At 42.5% G+C, this 24,941-nt stretch overlaps 1 long non-coding RNA gene across 8 annotated transcripts; it reads right to left on the bottom strand.

Annotated features, from left to right (window-relative positions):
* Nucleotides 1-1,076: 1,076 nt before the first annotated feature.
* Nucleotides 1,077-20,648, bottom strand: LOC137473890 (uncharacterized). 8 transcript variants are annotated; one of them, XR_010999041.1, is made up of 5 exons: nucleotides 20,486-20,648; nucleotides 20,255-20,390; nucleotides 19,890-19,992; nucleotides 3,965-4,371; nucleotides 1,624-3,932 (listed from the first exon to the last, which is right to left on the bottom strand). It is a non-coding gene; the product is annotated as an uncharacterized lncRNA (long non-coding RNA). The 8 variants fall into 8 exon arrangements; XR_010999040.1 differs by lacking the exons at nucleotides 1,624-3,932; nucleotides 3,965-4,371 and adding an exon at nucleotides 1,077-1,186 and having other exon boundaries at nucleotides 20,486-20,558; XR_010999042.1 differs by lacking the exons at nucleotides 1,624-3,932; nucleotides 3,965-4,371 and adding an exon at nucleotides 11,390-12,111 and having other exon boundaries at nucleotides 20,486-20,558.
* Between the last annotated feature and the right edge of the window lie 4,293 nt (nucleotides 20,649-24,941).

Raw genomic sequence — 24,941 nt, 5'->3', positions numbered from 1 at the left:
AGCTTAAAATCATAGAAAAAATCTAATCCTCCATGTAAACCACTGTCACTTGAATAACTAAACTGGTAAAACAGTAATGCTGATGGAAACCCAGAGCAGAATTCAAACCAGCTTTAAATATGTGCAACTCATTCCTTCTGTTCTGCAAAGTCATCATCCAAAGAGGAACACACACACACACAAAATGATTAATGCAGTAAATCCAGAATACTGCAGAATTAATCTCTGCTGTGACAAGCTCATCCTAGTATCATGTATTTTATTTCCAATGGAAATATCTTTCAAGATACTGCTTCCATGTTTTATCCAGGTTACTTGGTATGTAGCATGAGTGACATACCTTGATATAGGCAAGATTTAGCAAATACAGCACAGTGTTTCATGAATTATGTGTTTCTGCATTACAATTCTTCAGGCTGGAGGTGTCAGTGCTGCAGACACTGTATAGACAGAAGCCAAGTTTACATCAAAGAGAAGAAGAAGAAGTAGAAGAAGAAGTAGAAGAAAGAAGAAAGAAGAAAGAAGAAAGAAGAAAGAAGTAAGAAAGAAGGAAGAAGAAAGAAGGAAGAAGAAAGAAGAAGGAAGAAGAAAGAAGAAGAAAGAAGAAGAAAGAAAGAAGAAAGAAGAAGAAGAAAGAAGAAGAAAGAAGAAGGAAGAAGGAAGAAGGAAGAAGGAAGAAGAAAGAAGGAAGAAGAAAGAAGAAAGAAGAAAGAAGAAAGAAGAAAGAAGAAAGAAGAAGAAAGAAGAAGGAAGAAGAAAGAAGAAGAAGAAAGAAGAAGAAGAAGAAAGAAGAAAGAAGAAGAAAGAAGAAGAAGAAGAAAGAAGAAGAAAGAAGAAGAAGAAGAAGAAAGAAGAAAGAAGAAGAAGAAAAAGAAGAAGAAAAAGAAAAAAAGAAAAAGAAAAAGAAAAAGAAAAAGAAAAGGAAAAAGAAAAAGAAAAAGAAAAAGAAAAAGAAAAAGAAAAAGAAAAAGAAAAAGAAAAAGAAAAAGAAAAAGAAAAAGAAAAAGAAAAAGAAAAAGAAAAAGAAAAAGAAAAAGAAAAAGAAAAAGAAATATTATTTCACTTCTTGGTACCTCACCGTTTTTTTGCCTACCCTCCCTAATCATTTGTATTGCTACTGCAGTCACTCTCTTCTACTGATGGCCTGAAAGTCCCCATCACATTTTTACAGGTTTTGAGTAGAATCCTGCAAAAAGAGAAGGAGATCAGAGTGGTTTGTCATCAGCAACTAGGGTGCTGTAGGGCTTACTTGGGGGTACAGCAAGTCAGGGCTGCCCCATGCTTACAAAAGCTGGTGTCTGGTTGCAAGGCATGAAAAAAACCACAGGTAATGAAGAAAATGTAACTGCACCTTAAAACTGATATTTTCCAGCATCTGTGTCTCATTGTGAAATTCAATGCACTGTTATGGAGAAATGACTAAGTTGCAAGGCAGAGGGTACTTTCTGGGGGTACTGTTCTGTGTGCTGGGTTAAAAGCTGAGGGATGGGAGAAGCACTTGCTTGCATGGGTACAGCAGAGCATGGTGTGAGCTGGGCCCTGCTGCTGGCCTTCCCTCTCACCACTGGCAAAAATGGAGCTGACACAATGAACTTCCATTGCTTTAACAAAAGTTTGAAAATATTCTGCTCATGTCTCAATGTGGCACGTTTTTGCAATTAAAATCTCCTTTTTTGTGAGGGTAACTTTACACTCTGTGTTAGGGATCAAAAGCATAAAAACATAACATGGATGCACCTGAGTAAGACATAAATTAAGCAAAAGTTAACAGAAAACAAAATGGATTTTAAGCAGCATTTTAATCCACTTCTACTCCATGACTATGTCTTTTGAAGAGTTGGTTTGACAGCACAGAAGGAAAAAAGGCACAATATTTTTAGAAACAGTACAAAGGCTTTCAAAAGGTTTTCAGAACCTTTTAATCCTACTTTGGTATTCTGACAATCTTCCTCATTAAATACTTCCTCAGCACCAAAGATCTCACTGGTGCTCTCAGGAGAGTTCTGTGGCACTTTTCCTTCCAATAACCACTGTAGTGTTGCCCACATTTTGGGCAGATTCTCTGCCAAATCCTGTAGGTTTGCTCAGCAGGGGAAAGAGGCATGAGCAACAGGCTTAGCTTTTGTTTGTCTTAGCTTTTTGAATCATCAGAACATCCCCTGGATAAATTTTCCAGTAGGTTTTGGTCTCCCCACTCCTTCTCCCCTTTGGTATCTGCCTGGGCAATGCTCACTGCTACCTGTACCTGCACTATAAAATTTTATTTAAAAACTTGCTAACACTGCCAATATGAAAGTGCCTAACAGGTTGTTTTTTTTGTTTTGTTTTGTTGTGTTTTTTTTTTTTCTAGAGTGCTTTTATTTCCCCTTCTGGTCCCACAGCAAGTTTTGCTGACTGTAGTCTATGCTAACAGTAGGACACAAAATGGTGGGAAAGGTCAGGAACTCCAAGAGATGGAAGGACACTACAGTGACTCTACTAAAAGGCTTCTTTCTACTTCAGGCAGTGCACTGTGACTGAACAAATGGGAAGCTGAAGATAAGTTAGAGGAGAAAAGGAAGGAGATTACAAAAATGAAGGCTGTTTCTCCTTGGGGATGATCTCATATCTGAACAACTGAACTCTCACTTCCTCGTCCTTTGTCTTCTGCTTGTTACCAATGTTGGCTCATGGAAGCCAGGAAGGAAACAGAACAAAACAATTCTAGGGATATAATGTTATTTGCAAATATCTGAGAATGCTAGTAGGAATCACCATTTTCCTTATTCATTAAGAGGTTTTCAAAAATATTTCCTTAGCCCAGCCTAAAAATGAAGGAAATATATGAGGAAGGTTGGTTTCTTGTGGCTGTTTAAAAGTAGCAATAAGTACTCATTGCAGAGAAGTTATTTAACTAGGACTCCCTCCACACAAAGGAGATGCTTTTCAGGCTCTGCCAAAAGCAGGATGGAAGCAATTGACATAGGACAGTTTGCTCAGGACTCCCTTCCTGCAGCTTGCTTTGGCTGTGTGGCTGCACCCAGGCTGGTTACCCAAGCCTCTCTGCAGGTGTGAGCAGACACAGAAGCGGGCTGTGCAAGGGGAGGGCTGAACTTCAGCATACGTGCACAAGCCAAACGCACCAGCTGCTGGTATAACAGTGGAGGAAGATCTCCTCCATGCAGGCTGTGTAGCCAGGAGCTCTGCTCCCAGAAGTAGCAGTTGGTCTGTGCCAGCCTTGCTGCTCTTATTGCTGGAGGGATCTCTGCTTGCCCCAGAAATAATGAGTGGTCCCCTTGAAAGTGAAACCCCCAAATACATGGTATTTCTGCATACATTTCCAGGGGATTTATAGGTAGCTTTAGCCTTCAGAGTTTGGAAGATTGAAAAAAAAATTAAAATATCATGGGAGTTAGTTTCTAGATAGCTCACTTAAAGGCTCATTGGGCTCTTTGTTCTCATGGTCAAGGAAAACTAAAATACCTCCAGACTGGAAACTAAAGAATCTAGCCATGCCAAGCAAGTTATGGCGTGACCATAAACAGAGAGCAGTGCCTTGCCAGAGAGGTTTTCTCTGCCTTTCTGTGGACCCATGCCATTCCACAGCATCCCAAGTCCCTGCTCCCCAGAATGTTGTGATGCAAATGGCAAACATGGGCTTGCAGCTCCTCTAATTTTCAGGCAGCAGTATTAGCTGAGCTGGAAGATTGAAATGGCAAGCCATGAGTGAAATTATTGTATTGTGGTAGAGTAAAAGCATTCAGCCTGACTTCAAGTGCCACGCATAAGTAAGACACCATTCTCTTTCTCCTGCTTAGCAATTCTTTTTCTTTATACTCCATTTACCCTGTATTAAGTATTTATAAGAGATCACTTTAAATCCCCTTTGTAGCCAGCATGTGTATGTCAAGACTCATGCCTATTTGCTGAGGCTGTATAGCCAGGAAAACACACTGTGGGTAATTGCTGCTGTGAGGGTTTTCACTGAGCAGGTAAAAAGTATACAAGTGCCTTAACAAAAGAAGCCATTTTTTCATCTGCCCACTCTTATGTATGCCCAACTCAAATTCATTTAGCTAAGAATGCTAGCATGTGCTTGAGAAGTAGGTGTTAAGCTGGGGACAACCAAGTGAATTTCATGTTTTGTAACTGGAAAATTACTTTTTGCCCATATAATAAGCCAATGCATGTGCCGTGTCCGCAAGGCGCAGCGTGCAGTGTGGTACTGCACCCTGTTGGTCTGTGGTGTTATGAAAGCCCAATTGCATTCTCAGTACATTGTGAGGCAATTTCTTTTATATTAAACCTTTATTTCAGGCAGGTTGGTTTCAAACACAATGTAGGGACAGGTGGGATAAAAAATGAAACTCATCCTGGCAAAGAGAGTGTGACCTACAAAAGTGAGAAGAAAAGGTGGTGTTAGAAAAGCAGCTGTGATTGAAGTGTTCTCACTCACTCGTCAGTGTGTGGAAGTAACAAAAAATAATCAGCAAGTGAGGAAAAGGAAAGCAGGTTTTCATGTTACTTATAGGGAAGCAAGAAGGATGTTTTAAATCATTAGAAGAGTGACTCAAAAGTGTGGCTCACGTGGTTCAGATGTCTACAAAAGAGTGGGTTCAGGAGAACAACATTTTGGGAACTTGGTGCCAAAACTCAAATTCCAGAAAAGGTAATGAAGGATGTGCCTGATTCAGCCTATTTCCTGAGTACATGGCTACTGAACTCATTTTAACTCAGATGACATCAAGGTGGCCTCCCAGCAGAGGAGGAAGAGCAGGCATCCTGGAATGGGGCCAAGGCAAAGGACACAAGTGCCAAGAGTCTGGCAGGCTGTAGGAGGCAGCATGTATTTGCAGTCACAGTGTCATCATGAAGTACACAGCAGGATCAGGGACATCACATCTTATAAATCAAGCCAGGCAGAGAAGTTCAGAGGCAGATCCTTGGTTAAGACTGCAGAGAAGCCTTGCCCGTGCACCCTGCTGATCAGGTGGTCATATGTTCCTATGCCATTAGCAGTGTTTCATAGCTGAGCCAGGAAACAGTGCATACTCATCGGGTCGCCTTTGCCCAAGCAGGCTGCAAAATTAACTCATCCTGTTGAACCACTGACTCAGTGGTCACATAAGACTGTAACTTCGCATATGTCATTGGTCATAATAGCTCTTTCTTCATCCATTCCTACACATTACCTGTCTTGTGCCACCACCTTCTTGGAGGGGACTTCCCAGTGAATGCAGAGATCAGCCAGTGGTTGTCATGGCCTTGCTTGCTCCCATGCTACTGCCCATCCTCCCATGTACAGAAGCTCCCGGTCCTGCCTGGCCTTTTCTTTAATCAGTCTTGGCCTGAATGACTTATCCTAAGGCTAAATAGCATAGAAATAAGCACCAAAGACAAGCAGCTGGTTACAGTAGCTTCTGGACTAGCACCTTAAGGGAATGGGTTTGAGGATGTTCAATTGATGAAATCAGAGTCTTTTAATAGTTGTTGACAGTAGCATTTTATATCCAATGTATTGCAACAATATCAGAAATTATGTGGAGATAGGATTGGGTTTTTTCTCTTTAATACACAAGTTTCAGTGACTCTTTGTCTCATTACTTCCTTAGAATTTAAACTAGTATGCAGTACAGGCTTACATGCCTGAGCATCCAAGTACCTGTCACTTAAGTACATGACTTGACATGATCAGCTGTGACTTTCCTTGGGTGTTGCATTTCAGGTAGGGTTCCTACCAGTACAGCTCTTCGGTAACAGAGCCAGGTGTTCCTCTCCTCACCTCTGAATGCAAAGCAGCCCTTGCACTGGGCAGCTTTACACAGTGTTTAAACCAGCCAGGAAGAGTGTTTGTGTCAGCAGCTGTGATCTGCTGTTCTCCAAAGGCTGACAGAGCTCAACACATGCATATGGGCAGGAGCCATGCCTCAAAGGCTGCATGTTTAATTACTAATTTCTATGAGATACCTCAGCATTTTCTTGCTCTCATTTTCTCTTGCACTTGTGTGTAGCCCCCAGCAGGAGACAGCTTCATCCCAGCAGCCATTTGTCACACAGTGAAAGAGAGAGCTGCCACCACACCAGGCAAGAGGCAAGGAGGGAGGTGAGAGCCAAACACCCTCCACAGCTCTGGCTTCATGCACCCACTGACAGTAACTCACTTAGGAGCACTGCAAGCAATACACGAAGAAAGGCAGCGCAGCGAGAAGGCCGCAGCGTTAGAGCAGCCATCAGAACCACCCTGGCGTACACAGGGGGAAAGCAAATTCAGTGTGAGGTAGAGAGCTGTGGTGAGGGTCACATGTGCACCACGGCCACACAGGGGAGCAAGTCAGGCTGCAGCCACAGAAATAAAGCCTCTCAGGAGCCCACCTGCCCTAACAGAACTGGCTGAAAGCTGCTGGACACTACAGGGCTGGCCGTGTGCTGCCACTGGAGACTGACAGGCAGACGGAATGGGGACATCGGGAGAGCAGGCAGCGGGGTGGCCACAGCACACCAGTGTCTCTGGGCAGCCCCAGGAGCTGCTGAGCTCCCACACCAGCCTGATGTAAACCTACTTCTTCACCTCTCCACCTATCCAAGGGCAAGGTCCTTGGATCGTTAGACTTGCAAAGTGACAAAAACATGGAATCTTCCTCCTAGTCAATACCCCAGGAGCTACAGCAGGAACCTTCTCCTCCTGCCTGCACCCAGCAGGCATCAGCTGGCCTCGCAGCTGAAGGCAGAAAGCAAAAGCAGCTTTCGTTACCAGGTCCGGCCCAGAGCAGCCAGCAGGATTTTCCTGTGTTGTCTCCCATGCTTTTTCAGCCTTCAGCCATGTGGCTCTGCTGCCAGGCCGTGCCCACGGGGCACTGCCTGCCGTGGCACCCACCTGCCAGCCAATGCTGGGATGGGTCAGCACACCCAGAAAGTCCCGTGAGAAGTCCACCTTGCCCACACTGAACAAAGAGCACATCAGCTCCTCCCACCCTCTCTAATAGTCGGACAGGACTTTACATCTTCCCATACTACAAGCTAGCTTGAGGCAGACCTTTGCCACTCTGCTGAGCTCCCATGCAGGAGATGGAACTTTGCTCGGGGGCTTCCAGCTACCCCTGGGGCAGTTTTGGGATTCAGAGAGTCTTGATGGGTAACTTTACAAGGGCCAACACCGGTAATAGCTTGCAGTTAGATGGCTGAGCCCTTGGCCTTTCTTGTGTGATATCTGTATCCGCCCTCTCACCTAACATCACAATTACTGAGTTCAAACTAAGGGTAACAGCAGGTATCCGAAGTGCACAAAAACAGAAACAAAGCTTCTGGGAAACTCCCCGGCTCTGGTTCACTTCTGCTTTAGCAGGTGCAAACAGCAATATCCTTTGTCGCCTCAGGGCTGGATTACAGGCAGAACATAATGAGTTATGTGGATTTGAGGTTTAACATGCAAGGAGGAGGCAAGACCTTCAACACAGGAACAGAAAAGTGGAAATGGTGACCCAGTATCAAAGCTCTAGCCTACTACTTTTGAAAAAGAAATTTTAATTTTCATTTGACAAGCTACCTGAGACAGGCAAATTTGCTGAAGAGCAGTCATAAATATTGCCATATTTCAAACCACTCAGAACAGGCTTACTCTTATCTGTTTTCAGTGTTCTTCATATATTCATCTTGATGAGATATTTAAGACTGTCTTTTCTTCCTGTGTGAGCTAACCCCTGTCTTTCTGTCCCACTCACAACATGTAAGAATATCAATTGCTTATCCTACTGTTCACACTGAAAAGAAAGAAAATTTAATTCTAAGCTGACTCATTATTTTATGGTGTCACTCATCCCCAGTCCCTTGACAATGAGAATATCAAGGCAAAGTTTCAGCCATTTCATTTTCTTCAGACCCCCCTAGAGATGTTATTGTTATGAACACAGCCCTTCTTGCTTTATTATTTCACTATAACAATGCTGAAGCAGTGCAGCCAGACAGATAGTGACCTCCTGTGATTCACTTGCAGATTTGCAGGGAAATCTGGAAAAACCCTGGGTTTTTAACAATTCAGGGTTTGTCTCCCTGCATTACAGTCACCAGGTGCTTCCCTGGTGGTGCCAGCAGGCTTCATGTTGCAGGCAGACATTGCTAGGGACTATGCTCCAGGTTTGCTCAGGATTTGCCACTGGGATGGCTGAGAGAGGCACAGTGTCCCCCAGGAGTGCTGGCCCAAATTTCCATGACAACAGATTTGGAATGGAGACTTAGCATGCTGAATGACAGAAGGTCACTGCAGCAAAAAAAAAAACCCCAACCAAAACCAAACCAAAACGAAACCAAAACGAAAAGGTATAGGGGAATGAAAAGAGCAGCTGGGAAGGAGATCAAGGGGCATATTGCAGCATCTTCACCATATTGCAGTTCGGAGTTCATTGGCGCCATGTGCTGGGGCTTTTAAAACAGTGTTGTAAGAAGCAATTGCCATATAGGAAAAAAACCATCCAAGTCCTGTGTATTTCTATCTTCTACTATTTTATTTTTACTGTAATAGATAAAACAGCAAAAATATGCTTATTGCCTTGTGGATCTTGTGATACAAAGACAGGATGAGAGACAAGAAGTCTGGTAGGCAGACAAAAGGAGAGGGTACTGAGTCCAGTTCCTTATGATCCATTTTTCAAAGTAAGTAATTTTTAGCTCCATTTTCTAAGGAATTGATGTAGTATAATTGCAGTGACTGCCTCTCCTCCTATCTGCCTTCCCACTGTGCAAAGACTCCCGAAGCCATCCTGCTATTTTTACCAAATCTGCCAAAGCAGTAGGAGTCTCAAAGATATTTAATTCCTACGAGGATCAAAAAATGCAGGTGACTGCTAGAGAGGGCTGAGGAAGTGCCCTGGAGGAGGAGAGGAAAGGATAGCTCAGCCCTCCTCCACTGCAGGAGGCATGGCTCTGCTGCGTGAACAGCATGTGCTTGCTGGCACAAAGGGCAGCACCCGTGGAGTTCTGAACCCCACAGAGCATATGTTGCCTCTTGGGCTGCCAAAAATATAGAGGCATGAGAGAAAGATAAAGCACCACCACCAGTGAGGAATTAGTGAAAACATGATGTACAGAAATGAGGGAAAGAGTAAGAGATACAGCAGAAATCTGGCCAATGTTATATGAGAGCGAGTGCAGAGACAGAGAGCAGGCGACCAGGATGTGTAGGAGGATCATTTGAAATGATCTGTAGGAACTCTGTGCATAGAACAAACACTTGGAATAAACTCTTGTGTATGGATGAAACTACGTGCCTGGGAAAACTGCTGGGTTGGAAAACATGGCAACCCTGGTCCCTTCTTTAGATGGAAGAGAGGTATAACAGTCAACAGCAAAACAACATTTGCCCCATTAGTACAAAATACCTTCAAGGAAGGGTGAGCCTGTTGCTGCTCATGGAGCCTATCTCCCCTTTCCCTCCAGCAGTCAATGCAAAAATTACTGAGCAGTGTAAGTGCAGTGGAAACATTTTGGAATGTGCTTTGATCCTCACTTGCAGAGCCACTACACTTGAATATGTGTGCTTCCAGCATTCCTTTTGTTCCACATGCACACACAGAGCTCACTGAAATGCTTTGTTCAATGCTGTGATCCACCTGCAAATGCTCCCAGGCATCTGCCTCTGACAAAGGTAAGGGGAGCTTTCCCATGGGTATTTCTGCCATTTATAGTGGTTATGATAAAACAAATAATAAATATCTTATATTTTCTGTGTACCTTCGTTCTCATCTGTTCTTTGAGAAAGCAATAAATCTGATGTTCACTGCTGTAAGCAGCCTTGAATCACACCAGACACCTGCCCATCACCATGGCTGTCACAATGCACTTCCTGTGCAGTCCCTGCTCATCCTGTGCCTCCCCATGAATTCTTCATTAAGTCACACTTGTCTCTAATGTGTGCTAATTCTTTTTCTTGTCCACACCTTCTTATAGTGACACATGAACTAGGAAGGCTGTAAGAAGAGCAAAGAAGTGCATCCTTGGTTATCTTATTCTGAATAGCAGTGATATCATATACAAAGCAAGTCAAATTCTGATCATGGTTATTCTTGAGCAGTTTCACGAGAACCAGCTATATTTCACATGGCAATTGATAGCTGCATTAAAAATAGAGAATTTCAGGCAAAAATACTTCATTCATTGCATAGGGTAGGGGTTCCTAGAGAACATTTTATCAAGGAATTTTACTTTCCTCCACAATGCAAAGAAGATAGCTCAGCTAAAGGGTTAACTTTTACATTTCTGAGGTTTACCTTCATTTATAGATGAAAATATTTGTTGAACAAAAATTACTATGCTCCAGAGAGTGTTGTGCACTGCTAAAATTTTATAGTTCCCAAAATAATTTTGTCTGATCATATGGAAACCATTCTTAACTCCAGAAACCTGGATGCCATATTGGCAGGCTGCCAGCCAGGGTAAACCAAAGATATTCTGTCCTTGGAGTGGGAAAGGTACATGGTTCACAGAAGCTCTTAGGAAAAAAAAAAAAAAAAAAAAAAAAAAAAAAAAAAAAAAAAAAAAGGAAGCATCTTGGCCAAGAGGAACTTGGCAGAGCAGTATTTTAGCTTTGCTGAGGGACTGTGTATGCCCATTGAAACAGTAACATCTGTGGAGGAAGGGCAGAGAATAGGGATACAATGCAGTTTTATGGCAGCACTGCTTAGTCAGGGAAAGGGACTCCAAAGGCAGCTGACACAGCCAGCTGGCTAGATGATGAATGGAGTAACGCTTATGGAAGAGATCAAAAAGCTATCAAGTGCTCCATCTCTCCCATAATGAATTTCTGAGGATTAGTGAAGCTTAGTTGAAGTATATAGGTGTGATGTTGGGAAACATTGAGTGGTTTTTTGCATCCTTAAATCATTAAACATTTATTTGAACTCAAACAAGCCAAAGCAATGACAAAACTTTAAAAAATCTGAAACAGCATGAATGAAGGGAATACAGACAGAATACTGTGCTTTTGTTCACAAAAGAAGGGCAGAAATTCAATGTATTTTCTATGGGTATGATGGATTCCCACTGGATTCAGCTGTGCACCTCATGGAGTTGCTCCCTTTGCAAAGCACAGCACAGCCTATTTTTGCAGTGAAATATGTTGAGTATGCAGCAAAAACAGCACCTAAAGATATTTATTTATTGCTCACTGAATTTCTTATTTTGCCTTTACTGAACTCCAGGAGATATATTAATTTTTCTTTCATTTACCACAGTTATGAAACAACAGCAATTACATGGACACTGTCAGCTGATCTGTTCCAGAAGTGTTAAAGACATTCCTAACCTTGCACCTCTCCTTGAACTTTCTTGTGTAATTTCCATTGTTAAAGCATTGCATTTACCTGCTTAAACCCCAAAATGTTCTCTTTTTTTCCTGCTCTTGAAGAGCTCTTCAAGCAGAGAAATTACTTCAGCAAAACCATAAAATTGATTGCAGAGTCATTATGTCAAATGCTTACCAAAACACAGAGAAATATATTTTTTTTTCCATATGTTTTCTAATATCATCATGGATGTTACATCGATACTACAACAAGAAAGGCAGTTCCAGAGAGCACTGAAATTTCCATCTGGCAGTGGTCCTTCTGGTGTGTATTATCTTTTAAGATGCTTTCCTGGCATCTACCAGCTGCCTTCAGGAAAATTTATATGCTATTTTAGTTTGTTTAATTTCTCTTCCCTGCTAATGTACCTTTGTTATTGTCGTGTGGAGTTATTAACTGTGCCAGGAGATGGCAGCAATGGAAACTACTTCATGCCCTCCATTCAGAAATAAGCTCTCGTGCTGAGCGACAACATGATTATCAACAAACATTTAAAAATTGTTTTGAAAAACCAAGCAAAGCAGTCTTCACAGTTGTAGACACTGAAAGATATGAAAAAAAAAAAAAGAGTTGTGAAATGTGAAAGGAACTATGGGATCCCTTCCCAGGATCTGAAGGTCATTTTTTCACCATGTAAGTTGCAAAGGCCACAGATAAACACCAACAGATAAAACCATAGGAAGGCATGACTTTCCCAGGCTACCATGACCAAAAAGGTCTGAAGTAGCTTTAATTTCTGATCTTCATGGCATGGAAGAGAAAACATTTGAGTCTAGAGCAGAGGAGGGCTGGGGAGAGTCTGCAAAAATATCAGGAAGATCAGAGTTGGGGTTCGGGGCTGCTGGACTTTGACCCATGTTTCTGGTTTGGTGAGAAGAGGCACAGGGAGCAAGCTGCTTATTTAACTGTTCTTATAAAACAGGTGAAGGGACATGCAGAGCCAGACAGAACATCTACTTAGGAGAAATGAGTGTTTACACAGGCAAATTACCATACATATTTCCCACAGGACACAAGCATTATTAGACCTGTTACAAACTTTGTCAGCAACCACTGAGGAAAAAAAAGAATCTTATTTACCCTTCTAAATACAGACCAGTCTTCAGGGCAATATAGCTGCTAAATTTACTGGCATGGATGCCTGTGTCACAGCCAGGATTTATCACGCATGATAAATGCAAAACTGTCTCAACCTCAGTTACAAGCTTTTGTTGCAAGCATATTATTTATCTATTGGCCAAAATTAAGAACATATGGGGGAAATGAGCTTTCCCACCAGGGGGTAATGTTGGTATGCCACTAAGCAGAAGGAGTAGTGGAGCTGGGGGCTGTGGCAAAGTCCCAGTTTTGCCCTGGTCCATGCCTTTCAGCACAGCTACCGTGGGCATGTGTCCTCACAAAGGGTTAGGAGGCAAAAGTTAAGTGTTCTTCTGAAAAGGAATTGGAGTGGTGAGAAAAGACACAGCTCCTTGCCATGTTTCCTGTCAAATTTGGGGCTGTAAGTTGTCTTGCTGCCTTTGTGAATGAACAGGAATCCCTGTCCTGAAAAAACATATGCTTTCATCATCAATGTATCCTCACAGAAAAGTCTGTAACACTTCAAGCTTTGGTTACTTGCTTGTTTTAACGAGATAACAATAAATCATGTTTATGGAAATCAATCTGTCTTGCATCACACTCTTTCCCATTAGTGAGTTAGTTGTGACTACTGGAAACAAATGATATTCTAAGGTTTTATAGGACTTGCTCGGTTAAAAAAAGGATAATATTGTTAAGAGTAATACATGGTTTTTGTAACTACAAGCCATGTCAATCATGGTAGAGACTTCCAAACAATTTTGCCTTCTGTAAATTAAAGATCCACAACCCTCAGGGCAAAGGGAGCTTTATTGCAAGAAAATCTCACTTATACTGGTCAGAGATGTCCCCTGTGCAACCCAGGTCAATGATTATTCTGATGCAAAGCAAAACTATCTAAAAGAAATGCAGATCAAAAGAAGCCTCCTCTAGTAATATAAAAACCTGTAATTATGAGGTTAGTTGCTTTTCAGAACAGAAGAGCACAACCTCTGGGTTTGTTCATAGTTGAATAAACTTTGTGACTAAGAGCACATGAGGAACGTGGACTTTTGCACCTCTAATTGTTCCTGTGGTTAGTTTGTATGAGAAGCACCCTTTCTTAAATACCTCAATTGCAATCATGTCCTATTAGCACCTGTGTTAAAAATTTTACTACAAGCTACAGTGAGTATTCATCATACGTGGGTCTATATTACTCCAATATGTGTTTCTCTTCCTTATTCCTAGCTCCACAATTGCATCAAAAGGAAATATGATTTATATTTCCAGCATGCTATCCTACTGATCTTAGATGCTTTTAAATAAAAAATGAAGGGGAAGGTACATGTAGCATTACTGGTATGTTGTTGATCTATAGGGTATGCCTCATTCCTCCAGCCCTAATTATATAACATATAAATAGACTAGAGAGATTTAAAGATATTTTAATAACTCTAGGTACAATTATAAATAGAAAAATTCTGTGATACAGGAAGAGGAAAACAGTGCCTAACTGCCCTCTGATCAGATTTTCTCAATGCTAACCAAAAACGCCAGGAGATGTGTGGTATCACAGAAAAGCATGAAGGTCCTGGACCGCAGCATCCATGAGGGGCCTGCTCTGGCTTTTTTGCTCCATCAGCTTTGCCCTGCAGGAGGAGGAAAGGGCACTTGGAGGCTTGTGAGCTCCACCCCTCTCCCTGCTTCAGTGTGGGTGCTGGCTGCCTTTAATAATAGCAACACAGAGCATTTCTGTGAGCCTCCTTTAAAAATGAGATGCTCTCTGAAACATTAGAAGCAGAATTATTATACAGGCTGTAATAGTGATTGGCTTTCACCAGCACCACCAGGCAAAAGGGAGCTTTCTCAAAATTCAGTAGTGAACTCTAACAACACCAACAACAAAAAAAAAAAAAAACAGCTACCACCAACCAAAAAAACCACACCAAAAACCCAACGAAAATGACACAAATGGAAAACAACCTGATAGTATGACCTTGTCCTGCCTTGTCATTTGATCAAGTTTCATAACCACAGCAGCAATATCTTACACAATACAATACTGCATTGTACTGCATTCTATCTTGCAATATCTTATCTTTTCCATTATAGCCTTGTTCATACTGTTTTCAGTCCTGACCCCACTATCTCTGTCCTAGAAATAGCAGGGAAACTACTGGAGTGGAGCTGCTAGATGTAAGGACAACCCTTACAAGGCCTGATCCTGACCCCAACACATGCAGGCTGGTGTCCCAACCTGTCCTTAGGCAGTCCCCATCCCCACTGGGGTGCCTGATGGCTGGGAGCAGGGCTGCCAAAAAGGCAGTCAAGGTCTGAACAGGGCTTTAGTGCTGAACTTTTGGAGATGAGGATTTGGGTTTTAATGGCATTACTGTCAGGTGTGGCGAGGTGTTGGCATCAGTCTGACTGGTTTAGGGTGCTGACCTCAAGGCAGAGGAATGCTGCTGGCACTACACACTGTGATTACCACCTCAGCCAGGCAGCTCACAAGGCACTCATCTCTGGATATTTCCACTGTGTCTCTGCTACACTATTCATGACACTCTCATCACAGGGCATTTTGAACCCCCTCAGGGATGGGGGTGCAATCCCTCCATGCTGCTGCCTGCGGGGACAGTCATTAGAGATGATGGTGTGGAGACCACAGGGGAATCTCTGAGTCTGCAGGCACGTTGCCTGTGTGACAGATGCCACATCCATGTTTCTCAGTGCGTGATGAGGGTCCAGCAGGCACTAAAGTTCAGTGTTTTTCTCTTATATGAGGAAGCAACCTGCTGGAGGCAGAAGATACCACCCATGTGGAATACACATGTGCAAATACTCAATATGAAACTCATACAGGGACACATTTTCATCTCTCTCCTTTTTTTTTTTTTAAACAGTTTCCTCTTTCTGTTTCTGTCTTAAGGTTCTTTTGCTAGGAATAATCAAGAAGACAGCATGTTTTTTACCCACAGACCTCAAATGAAATTTGGTATTTCTGACAGCAAATGTGTGTGTTCTCCAAAAGTTTCTCTTGGAGATGGATATTTACACAACACTTTTCAAGATAAAACTTCACTTTTCTTAAGCAACCTAAGAAACTGCTCACATGCCATAGAAAAACCTTGAAAGAATGGGGACAGCAGGTGCCTAACAAGACTAAGAGTTTGTACTTCTGCATCCTCAGGTCTGAAACATGCTTGAGAGTAGATGAGATTTGTGTGGCACATAGGCACATCAGTGCAGTGGGCGTGCCAAGCACAGACCCAGACCAAGGTGACAAAGCTGGGACACGTGGCATAGGCGACTGACGTGGCAAAAGTACTGTGGCCTGTCACGTGTCACTGAGTAGCTAGTTGTGAAAGACACTGTTTAAACAAACTGTTGTGCACATTTCCATGTCAGTACCTGTCTGTCCAGATTCTTAATTTTAAAATGAAGCTCTTAAAGCATATTTGAATGAGTCATTATTTTTGGCCAGCATTGACAGTAACTGGGAAAATCTAAACATTCTTGTACTGTACATCCCCTGCACTCCATAGATTGCACAGCAGTTTTTTATGTGGGTTGCATCCTATTTCTGCTCTGTCCACACCCGCTTTTCTCTATTTGCATCTGAGAGCATTATTTTTTTTTTTTTTTTTTGGAAAGAGCTCTCCAGCTCCAGCTGCATATATACTTTTCCCCCCTTGGTGAAAAAGCCTTTCTGTATAGTTTCTCTTTAAGCAAATGGTGACTACTTAGCATTGGCAATTTGGTTCTTTTTAATTTTATACATCAGTGCTTGAAATGGCAATGCAGCTTTTGAGTCCTCACCTTTGAGAGATGAAGCCAGGGCCTACAAAAACCCTTCACAGCCATGTCTGCTTATTTATGTTTTCCTGCAATAGGGTAACTGCACAACATGGCATTCAATCATTTACAGAGTATTGAAAGACTATTACAAACATCCTTGGGCAGGAATTACCTGGTTCTGAGACCAGTCAACCAGAAAGCAGTAGTTGGAGCCTCTAGTTAGCATGTCCTGTACTTCCAACAGTAGTTGGAACAGCCCACATCTGAGAAAAGTTGATGAAATCACTGAGACTATCTCAATCTCCTCAGTTTAAGTCCCAAGTGTTCAAATAAGTCTGTGAAAGAGAAGAGGAGCAGGATGAAAGAGGGGAGACTCGTGGTGGCCATTCTGAGGGAAGAGGATACAAGGGACACTAAACCAACTGAGGAAGGAAAAGTGTACCCAGATGCAGGTGGGATACAAAGCCTGGAGTGAGGGAGAGCTTGGAGACAGTGAATAGAGAGATGAGAAGGGAGTCACACAGTCATCCTGTGGGGAAGAGAAAGGCAGGAATGCATAAGTATCTGTGATGTGCCAGGATTTTGACCTTGAGGAAACCATAAGGCATACAGCCTGGTACTTCCACACTTTGACTCTGATAGAACAAAAGCCATGTAGATATAGTCTCTTTTGATACCACAGAAAAAGACCATTTCCTTGGAAATGACCCTTGCCAATTTTCTCCCTGTCTTGCTTAATCAGCTCTCTGTAAGCCAGCAGCTGAAACAATCTTTTCCCTCCAACAACGAACCACTCTTCATATTTTCAATTTTTAGTGTAAAGAGAAGCATGAAGTCTGCATATCAGACTGTGGAACGCAAGCTTTAGTAGCTCCCCACAGCTTCAGTGGGACTTGCAGCAAGAAATCACCTTTCATATAAGCAGTAATTAAATAATAATCTTTCAAAGAAGCAACAGTTGCCAATGATGGAATAGAAAAAGAACTGCAATTACATGGCAGATGGTAACAGCCTTATTGTTTCATTTCCCTCCATTTCAAGAACAAAAATATGATTAAGAAACAACACCTTTCAATACTCATTATTTGGGCAGCTGGCAAATGTATGACCAACAAGTGGGTGACTATGCAACACAAAAATGTGGACTTCTGACAGGAATTTCTTGCTCTTCAGAGGAAGCAGCCTAATGCTGCCACTAATTACCAGGACACCAGAAACAAGGGGTTGTTAATGGAACTTAAAATTGCCATGTAAATTGGAAGGTGGAGCCTTTATAAAGGAGGTTTTAAATATTGCCTAGGAAGAATTGACTATGAAGTCCAGGATGACAGAAATAAAGTAAGACTTAATAAGCCATGGTAAAAGATCAGGGATTTCAGGATTTAAAAAAAGTTTTCAAGTATCAGCTAGGGTGGTAATAAACTCTACATCATGGAGAGGGAGGAAGGAAATACAATACAAATTTCAGGCCTGTTTAAAATAAACATAATGGCAAACTATTTCAGACAGGGTACTTCCAATTGACAGAGAGATGGGAAAATTATCAATGACACTTCAGAGATTCATTTGGAATACTGTCATCTATGTTCAAGAAAGAAGAATTGCCATGGGAACCAGTGCAGAGAAAGACTTCAAGACAGGAGACAACAAGCAACAGCACCAAAACCCAGATTCATGCTGCCGAACTTCAGGTACTTCACAAAGACACATAAAACAGGAGCACATTCACCAGGGTCTCCTGTAGTCAGTGGAAGGAGATGGGCACCTCCAGTCATTCAGCCTACCTAAGTTCTGACTTGGCTTCTAAATTAGATGATTTATTTAAATACCCTAACTACAAAGGGAGCATATTGCTCCAGGGAATGTGCATGGCACCTTAAAAAACAGAGGGTCAGAAAGAAACCAGCTGCTCACAGAAGTGTAAACATCACAGAAGAGGCCAAGGTGAGGTTTAGCAGCAAGACAAACTGATATGTGCTAGGCACAAATAAGTTTTCCTGATAAATAGAAGGCTGATCTTTGGAAACAGCTTTCCATATATTTCCCCCCATAGATGGGGGAAATAAGATACTTGCCTAGAATTAAAATGCAGCTGAATGTGTTCATTTAAGAGGTTACATGATGGACATACCTGAAAGAGCAAACATTTGGACTGGCAGATCAAAAAGTTCCTGTCTCCTCTGTTTTGCTATGCTGTTTTATTTGGATTTTGTGTTACTGAATACAAATAGAACTTGTCCTTTATGCTGACAAAAAAGAGACTTGTAAAATTACATGTTTTGAAAAGGAATTACTGGAAGGTGTTGCTGCCTTGTCTTTCGCTATCTGCATCAAGGGGAAGGACAGAAAAATCTGTTTTCTGGGACCAGAATTGCTCAAGACCAAAACAAAAAACAGCTACAGCTGAGTAACTGACCTACACTCAGCAAACTGAGCAAAACGCTTGCTGTCCAAGGCAAGGGAGGCCAGCTCCCCTAAGTGATGGGCAAAGGTACAGTTTGGAAGGAACAGAAATGCTATCAGCATGCTCCCAGTTGTCACTGGCACAGGCAGAGTGTGCAGTAGGGTGTACAACTGATGCCAAGTTAGTGTCTTTCCAGTTTATGGTTGTTGCAGCAATGGAAACTCATTGTCCATGGACCAGCTCCACATACAAGTCTGAAGTGCTTGAACCATGCAGTTAAAAGTGTCCCAGCAAATACAAACACGGAATATCAATCACAGCTGTGTATTGCCAACAGGGTGGGAAAGCACAGCCAAGGGCCAGGCAAATGGATAGAAGAGGAGATGGCAATGTAAGCACAGAAGGATTTTGGCAGGAGCATTGGCAGAAATGAGACTGGAGCATTGTCTCCTACTATTTAATCCTTCCCAATTTTCAATAGAATGACCCTCTCTGCCCATTGAAAAAAAAATAATGTGGCAGAAACAGAGAAATATCAGATTCTCCTACACTGATATTAGCTAAGCAGTCAGGTCAACAGCATTCTAATGCAATAGTAATATGTGCTAAAATAAACAAGATGTATACTCCTGGTTATGGTACCGCATGCTGCAGAATGGCTGTGTCGCAGTCCCCTAATTCTACACAACCCTGGTATATTGAAAATAATTTAGAAGCATAAAAGTAATTTTGAATTTTATGTTTGAACCCAAGCCTGTGTCTAAAGTTGCATATATTTCATTTCAGAATAGCAGAAGGTAGCTAGTTTTCCTGGGTAATTCTTAGCATGAACTTAGTGGTTGATATTAGGAAGTGCAAAGTTTTGCAAAAGACAGAGAACCAAATGAAGCAAGACACAAACTGACAACACACAAGGCCCTAAGAGTCATGAAATACATGATCTTACAATAGTTTTACAATAGCAATTACATTCATTATTCAAAGTCATTTGTTTCCTACAGCTTGCCCCACATGAAACAATAAGCTAGAGACAAACAGAGTCATGTATGTTTTTTGTTTAAAAATATGTGTTAATCCTTACACCAACAAAGCCTATTGCAAAATGTTTGCAAGGGCTTTATGTTTGTGAGAGTCTTATCTTTCTTTTTCCAGGGGGTCACAGTTGCTCTGTAATGCTGTGACTGTTAAGGATAATGTTTGTGGTCAGTTGCTATTGGCAGTAACAGCCAAAGTTCAGGCAACCAAATTTAGACATGAAATTAATAATGGCATATGTACCAGAGAGCCTAAGTATGCATTGTTTCTTCATGACTTACCAGGAAAAATTCTGCCTGAGGTCAAAGAAAGCTTGGCATGAATAAATCATATACATAGAGTGAAGAATCTGCCTCAGAAAATAGTGGTAAGTATCAGTAGAACCTAGATAAAAAGAAACAAAATATCAGGATTATGAAGGCAGCTGAAACCCCCTGCCAGGAAAGAAAGGGCAGTGTGCCACTGAGGATGGGCTCAGCTGTATAAATACAGTGTTTCATAAAGTCTACATATAGTCTACTGCAGAAATTGTTAACTTAAAAAGAACTGTAAATTTGAATGCAATATATACCTCTAGCACCATACATATAATACAAACAGTCCCAAGGCTACGGAGAGGATTTATCTGTGACCACTAAGCACTTACCTGATTTGCAGAGTCATGCCTCTGTCTTAGCAGGCAGACTTTCTAAATCCATCTGCTCACCATAAATAATTTAACTGCATTCTTGACTGCTTTCTTTTCCCTTCAAAACACCCTCTCTGTGTCCATACACACAAGGCTACCAAAATTACAGAAAAAAGTAAGAGCTGGTTTTGTGCCATCTTACTGTCACAGCACATGCCACAGTTGAGACAGACACAATACACAGAGGACCACCACACAACTTCAGAAGGCTTCAAGCATCAGCCCATACAGAGCAACACCACTTCAGCAGGCTTCAAGCAGCCACCCTTTTTATTCTTTAGCCCAACCTTTTATACCCCTCATGTTCATGCATTGCACCTGTGTGTCCTCTCTACCTTTTTGTGATTGGTCAGTGCACCTGGGCACTCCATGTCCCATTACCTTCCATGCTGCTCACCTGCTTTTCACAGCTGTAGCCCATAAGGGATGAGGCTCAGCCACAGCCCCACTCCCAATTACCACAACTGTGTGCCTACACCTTACAGCTTTGGACTTCAGCCACCTATAGACATCATGAGCTTCCTTCAGTGTATGAAGTTAATCCATCAGCTAAGACCAAAACTCCCTCAGGAACTAATAAGAGTAACTGTAGTAGGGAGTCTGCCATTACATTTATTTTATTCTGGACTTGGGGTTCTTTGATGTCCTTGGACCACAACTGGTCAGTCTTCCAAAATATAAGCAAGAAGACACAAGGTAAGTAATGTAAGAAATCTGAAAGGGTCTCCAACACAGGTGGTGTGTATATTTTGCTACAGTGTAATACTCCTGAAATATTATATCAGGAACTGCTTAGCCCTCAAATATCTGTTCCAGCATTCAAAGGGAAAAAAGCTGCACCTCTTGGCTACTGCTGCCCACTAAAAATTCATGTCACTTGCAATCCCTATCCCAGAAATAAGAGGAGTTCTGTGAGAACTGATCAGATATGTCTTGCATGTACACCTGGAAGTACATGCATTCATCTGAGCACCTTCCCAGTGAAGACCTGACATGAGCTTTCCCTTCTAAGTCTTATTCTTTCTCCCAAGACACAACACTGGGAGCCCTACCTATGCAAAGGGAGTGAATGAGTTCCTTCTGCCTGCAGAGTCAACGCCCAAGCAAGCATTCCACTGTAGCAACTGTAGCCAGAATTGAGGGGGCTGTGACTGTAATTTATCATAGGCAATTTATTTTCAGCAGTGTGACTACATGTCAGTGCTGACAGCATTTGTAGCATTAAGTGTTCCAGAGAGAGGACCATGGCACTGCTTGGAGGCACACACTCTGAAGACCTGTCAGTCCAGACCAGTCCTGTCAGTCCTGGTAGGTCACTAAAAACCCAGACATTTTGCAATTTTTGTTGAATGCATTAGCATAGCTCATTTTCCAAGTTTGGATGAGCTTGGGATCCTCTTCTGAGTTCAAAGACAGTCATGTCTTAAGGCCCAGCAGAAAGGAAAAAGAAAATCCAAAGAATCTTGTATGCCAAGATAACAGGAGCATTTTGTCAAAAGAGGAGGAAAATACACCCATATGAATCAAGGATCGATATGATTCCCTCCATTCTGAATTATTTACAACATTTAATAATGTACAGAGTATGTCTGGCCATGCCTCCAGTTGGTCATAAATTATGATGGCTTACCGTCTTTAAAATAAACTCTTGCACACAAATACTAAGCCACATAAACTGAGTCACATATGTATGTCCCTCAGCTGGGGTAAAGTTCTTAATTAGACCCTCTCTTGGGGGCTTAGTCAGCATTAAGGTGCCTGTGCTCAAAGGCAGCTCTGTGCAGCTCAGTGACCTTGGATTAGAGAGCTGTGTGAAAAAGAGCTATAAGAATTGAGGGCCACCTACTTTGCTCAAGAGCTGTGCCTACATTGAAGCACTCTCCCTTAGTCCCTAACTCAGCTATGTTACGGGTATGACTGTGCCTGGCCACACACACTGATCCAGACCCTGACCCAACTGAGATGATCTTGGATCTTTCCCATCACTGTGGGCATGTCTAATGATGACTAGACTGGTGGCTGGTTGGTCCTGGTTATTGTCACTGAACCTGATTCTGACCCTGACTCACTGGCTTGGCTTTTCTGGCTTGACCTCAGATCTCCTTGTCACTGTGTTCACTGGGATGGTTCACTGGTGACCTGTACTCTTGGCTGAACTTCTAGCCACCACCAGAACTGTTTTGCTATTCTTGTTTGGGTGCTATGGTACTTGCCGGTGAAGCCACTGTCATGCATGCCTTATTGTCACCCTCCATTCCCAGCCTGCCTTGCTACTCCATAAAACACTTTTCTCCTAAGGATGTCACTTCTCACCTACCACTGGTAGCATTGGTGCCACTAGGACTGTGACACTCCTGACACCAGTAGTTCTAGGACAAACCAGACAATAGGAACATGGATTGCAGACACCATGTGACTCTCCTTTTAGCCAAAGATTTTTGTTAGGAAGCTGTCTTGAGCCAACCTAATGGCGCCATGTATTCCGGCCAATAGGATAAATCAGGAGAGTGGGCAAGAAGTCAGCAATCACGACAAAGAGTCTGTTCTGTCACAGACAGCAAAACTAAGCAGTGATACACAACTCCTCTTATGTGATCTCACTTAACTGTTGGTCAAATAATCAGGGAATCTCTGATTCACTGGAAACATCATATTTCAAAAGCCCAAGTAAAATGCAAAGTGGTCACAAACCCAAAGTAGACACAAGTTCTTTGTCACCTTTTGTAATTTATTCTAGTTGTCTAAATCTGGCAACAGCATTTCATATTTTAGCTGTTGCTTTTCCCACCTCATCTGCAGCATTCTCTCCTCTCTCTCTCCAGGGCACTAGCTCTACCTCTCTTGGCAGGACCATCTTCAAGTATACAAGGGCTGCAACACTTAATTCTTCCACCTCCACCAAGAGGTAGCACTGGTGCTGCACCTGAGCTGCCACACGGACATGCACAGTTCAGCACATTATTCAGACTGTCACATCTGCAAGGATTTCAGCATTAAATTAAATCCTTGCTGGCAGCCTCAGACAGCAGTTGTGAGACAGGGCTGTAAGCTGGAAGGCAGAAATTTCAATTCTGTTGAGGCCAGTCAGCCTGCACCCCAAAATCCATCTGTATATTACCAGGGTGAACATACAGGAAATTGTCAGGACACGGCTGCTCTCAGTCAAGTGGTGTTGGCATCTCATAGCTCAAATACTCCCACCATACAAGTTTGCTTGGCTCGTATTGGGTGTTGTGGTGTGCACAGTGCTGCTCCCTTGTTCTAATAATGTCTTGTGTACCCAAGAGTAGTTTTTGCCTTCTGCATTTAATTAGCCACTCCTTTGCCAACCTACCTGGAAGGCTGTCCTTTGCTCTAACATTTCATCCTGAGGGAGAAAAACTAGTGCCCTTGAGACATTTACGTGTTGTCCTGTATAGACGCAGTACATATTAACATCTATCTCTGCTCTTCTTAAATAGGATGCTAAAAGATCTGGCTAAGCCTTTTCAGAGATTTGAACCTCCCACACGCAGGGAATTGTTCACCAGGAGTCTCACACTGCACAGCAATGAAAACATTGGGCTCAGGTACAGCCGACTACCATTTACTAGAAATAGACACTTCTAGCATTTCCCAACCCAGCATGCACAAACGGGTCACTAACTCCTTTGTTTTTCACGTGGCATATATAGACAATTGTTATGGAAGTTTACCTTTCTGCATGTCAGCGTAAATACATTTTGCACACAACATAATTCAAACAGTGTAATCACAATTGTGTCTTATTTAACCTTTCAGCAAGTTCTGCAAAACTGCCTTCCCTTCCTCAAACACTGCAGTTTTGAAGAAGGCCCATCAGTGAACACTCACAAACATTCAGAGCTCAGAAACATAAACCAATCTCTGTGTGGTGGACAGGAAAGCTATTGTGTTTCTATTTATTTAGTTATTTATTTGACGTTTAGCAAAGAACATTAAAAATTAGTCTTGGATTAAAAAACATAACATACAAGTCTCTACATTGGAAGATGTAATTGACAAAACTCATTTCTGCATTGGAAGAAAATCTGCTATGAAGGAGTAAGGCATCTATCCTACATTATCTGTTTTGGAGTGAGAAGGCACACTGTGGTTCCCGGCTCCTCAGTAAGTACGAGAAAGACAAGGAGCTACTGGAGAGGATCCAGTGGAGGCCCACAAAAATCATCTGAAGCACCTCTTTTATGAGGGGAGACTGGAAGCTGGGCCTGTTTAGTCTACAGACCACTGAGAGGGGATCACATTAATGCATGTCAGTATCTCAGAGGTGGGTGCCAAGAGGAAGGTGCCAGACTCTTTCCAGTGGTGCCCAGTGACAGGATGACAAGCAGTGGCCATACACCAACACACAAGAAGTTCCCCCTCAACACGAGGAAGAATTTTACAGCGGCAGAGCACTGGAACAGCCTGCCCAGGGAGATCATGGATTCTCCTTTCTGGTGACATTCAAACCCCACCTCGACACATTCCTGCGCCACTTGTTCCAGGCGACCCTGCCTTGGCAGGGGGTTGGACTGGAGGATGACCAGAGGTCCCTTCCAAACCAAACCCTTGTGTGATTTTGTGAATCCTTCCGGCATTCCCCGCCCACAAGGCCAGCCTTGCCGGCGACGGCCCCGCACAC

Source organism: Anomalospiza imberbis, chromosome 5, assembly GCF_031753505.1.
Source record: "Anomalospiza imberbis isolate Cuckoo-Finch-1a 21T00152 chromosome 5, ASM3175350v1, whole genome shotgun sequence".
Lineage (NCBI taxonomy): Eukaryota > Metazoa > Chordata > Aves > Passeriformes > Viduidae > Anomalospiza > Anomalospiza imberbis.
Note: the sequence above shows the minus strand (reverse complement) of the source record. Positions and strands in the feature narration are given on the sequence as shown.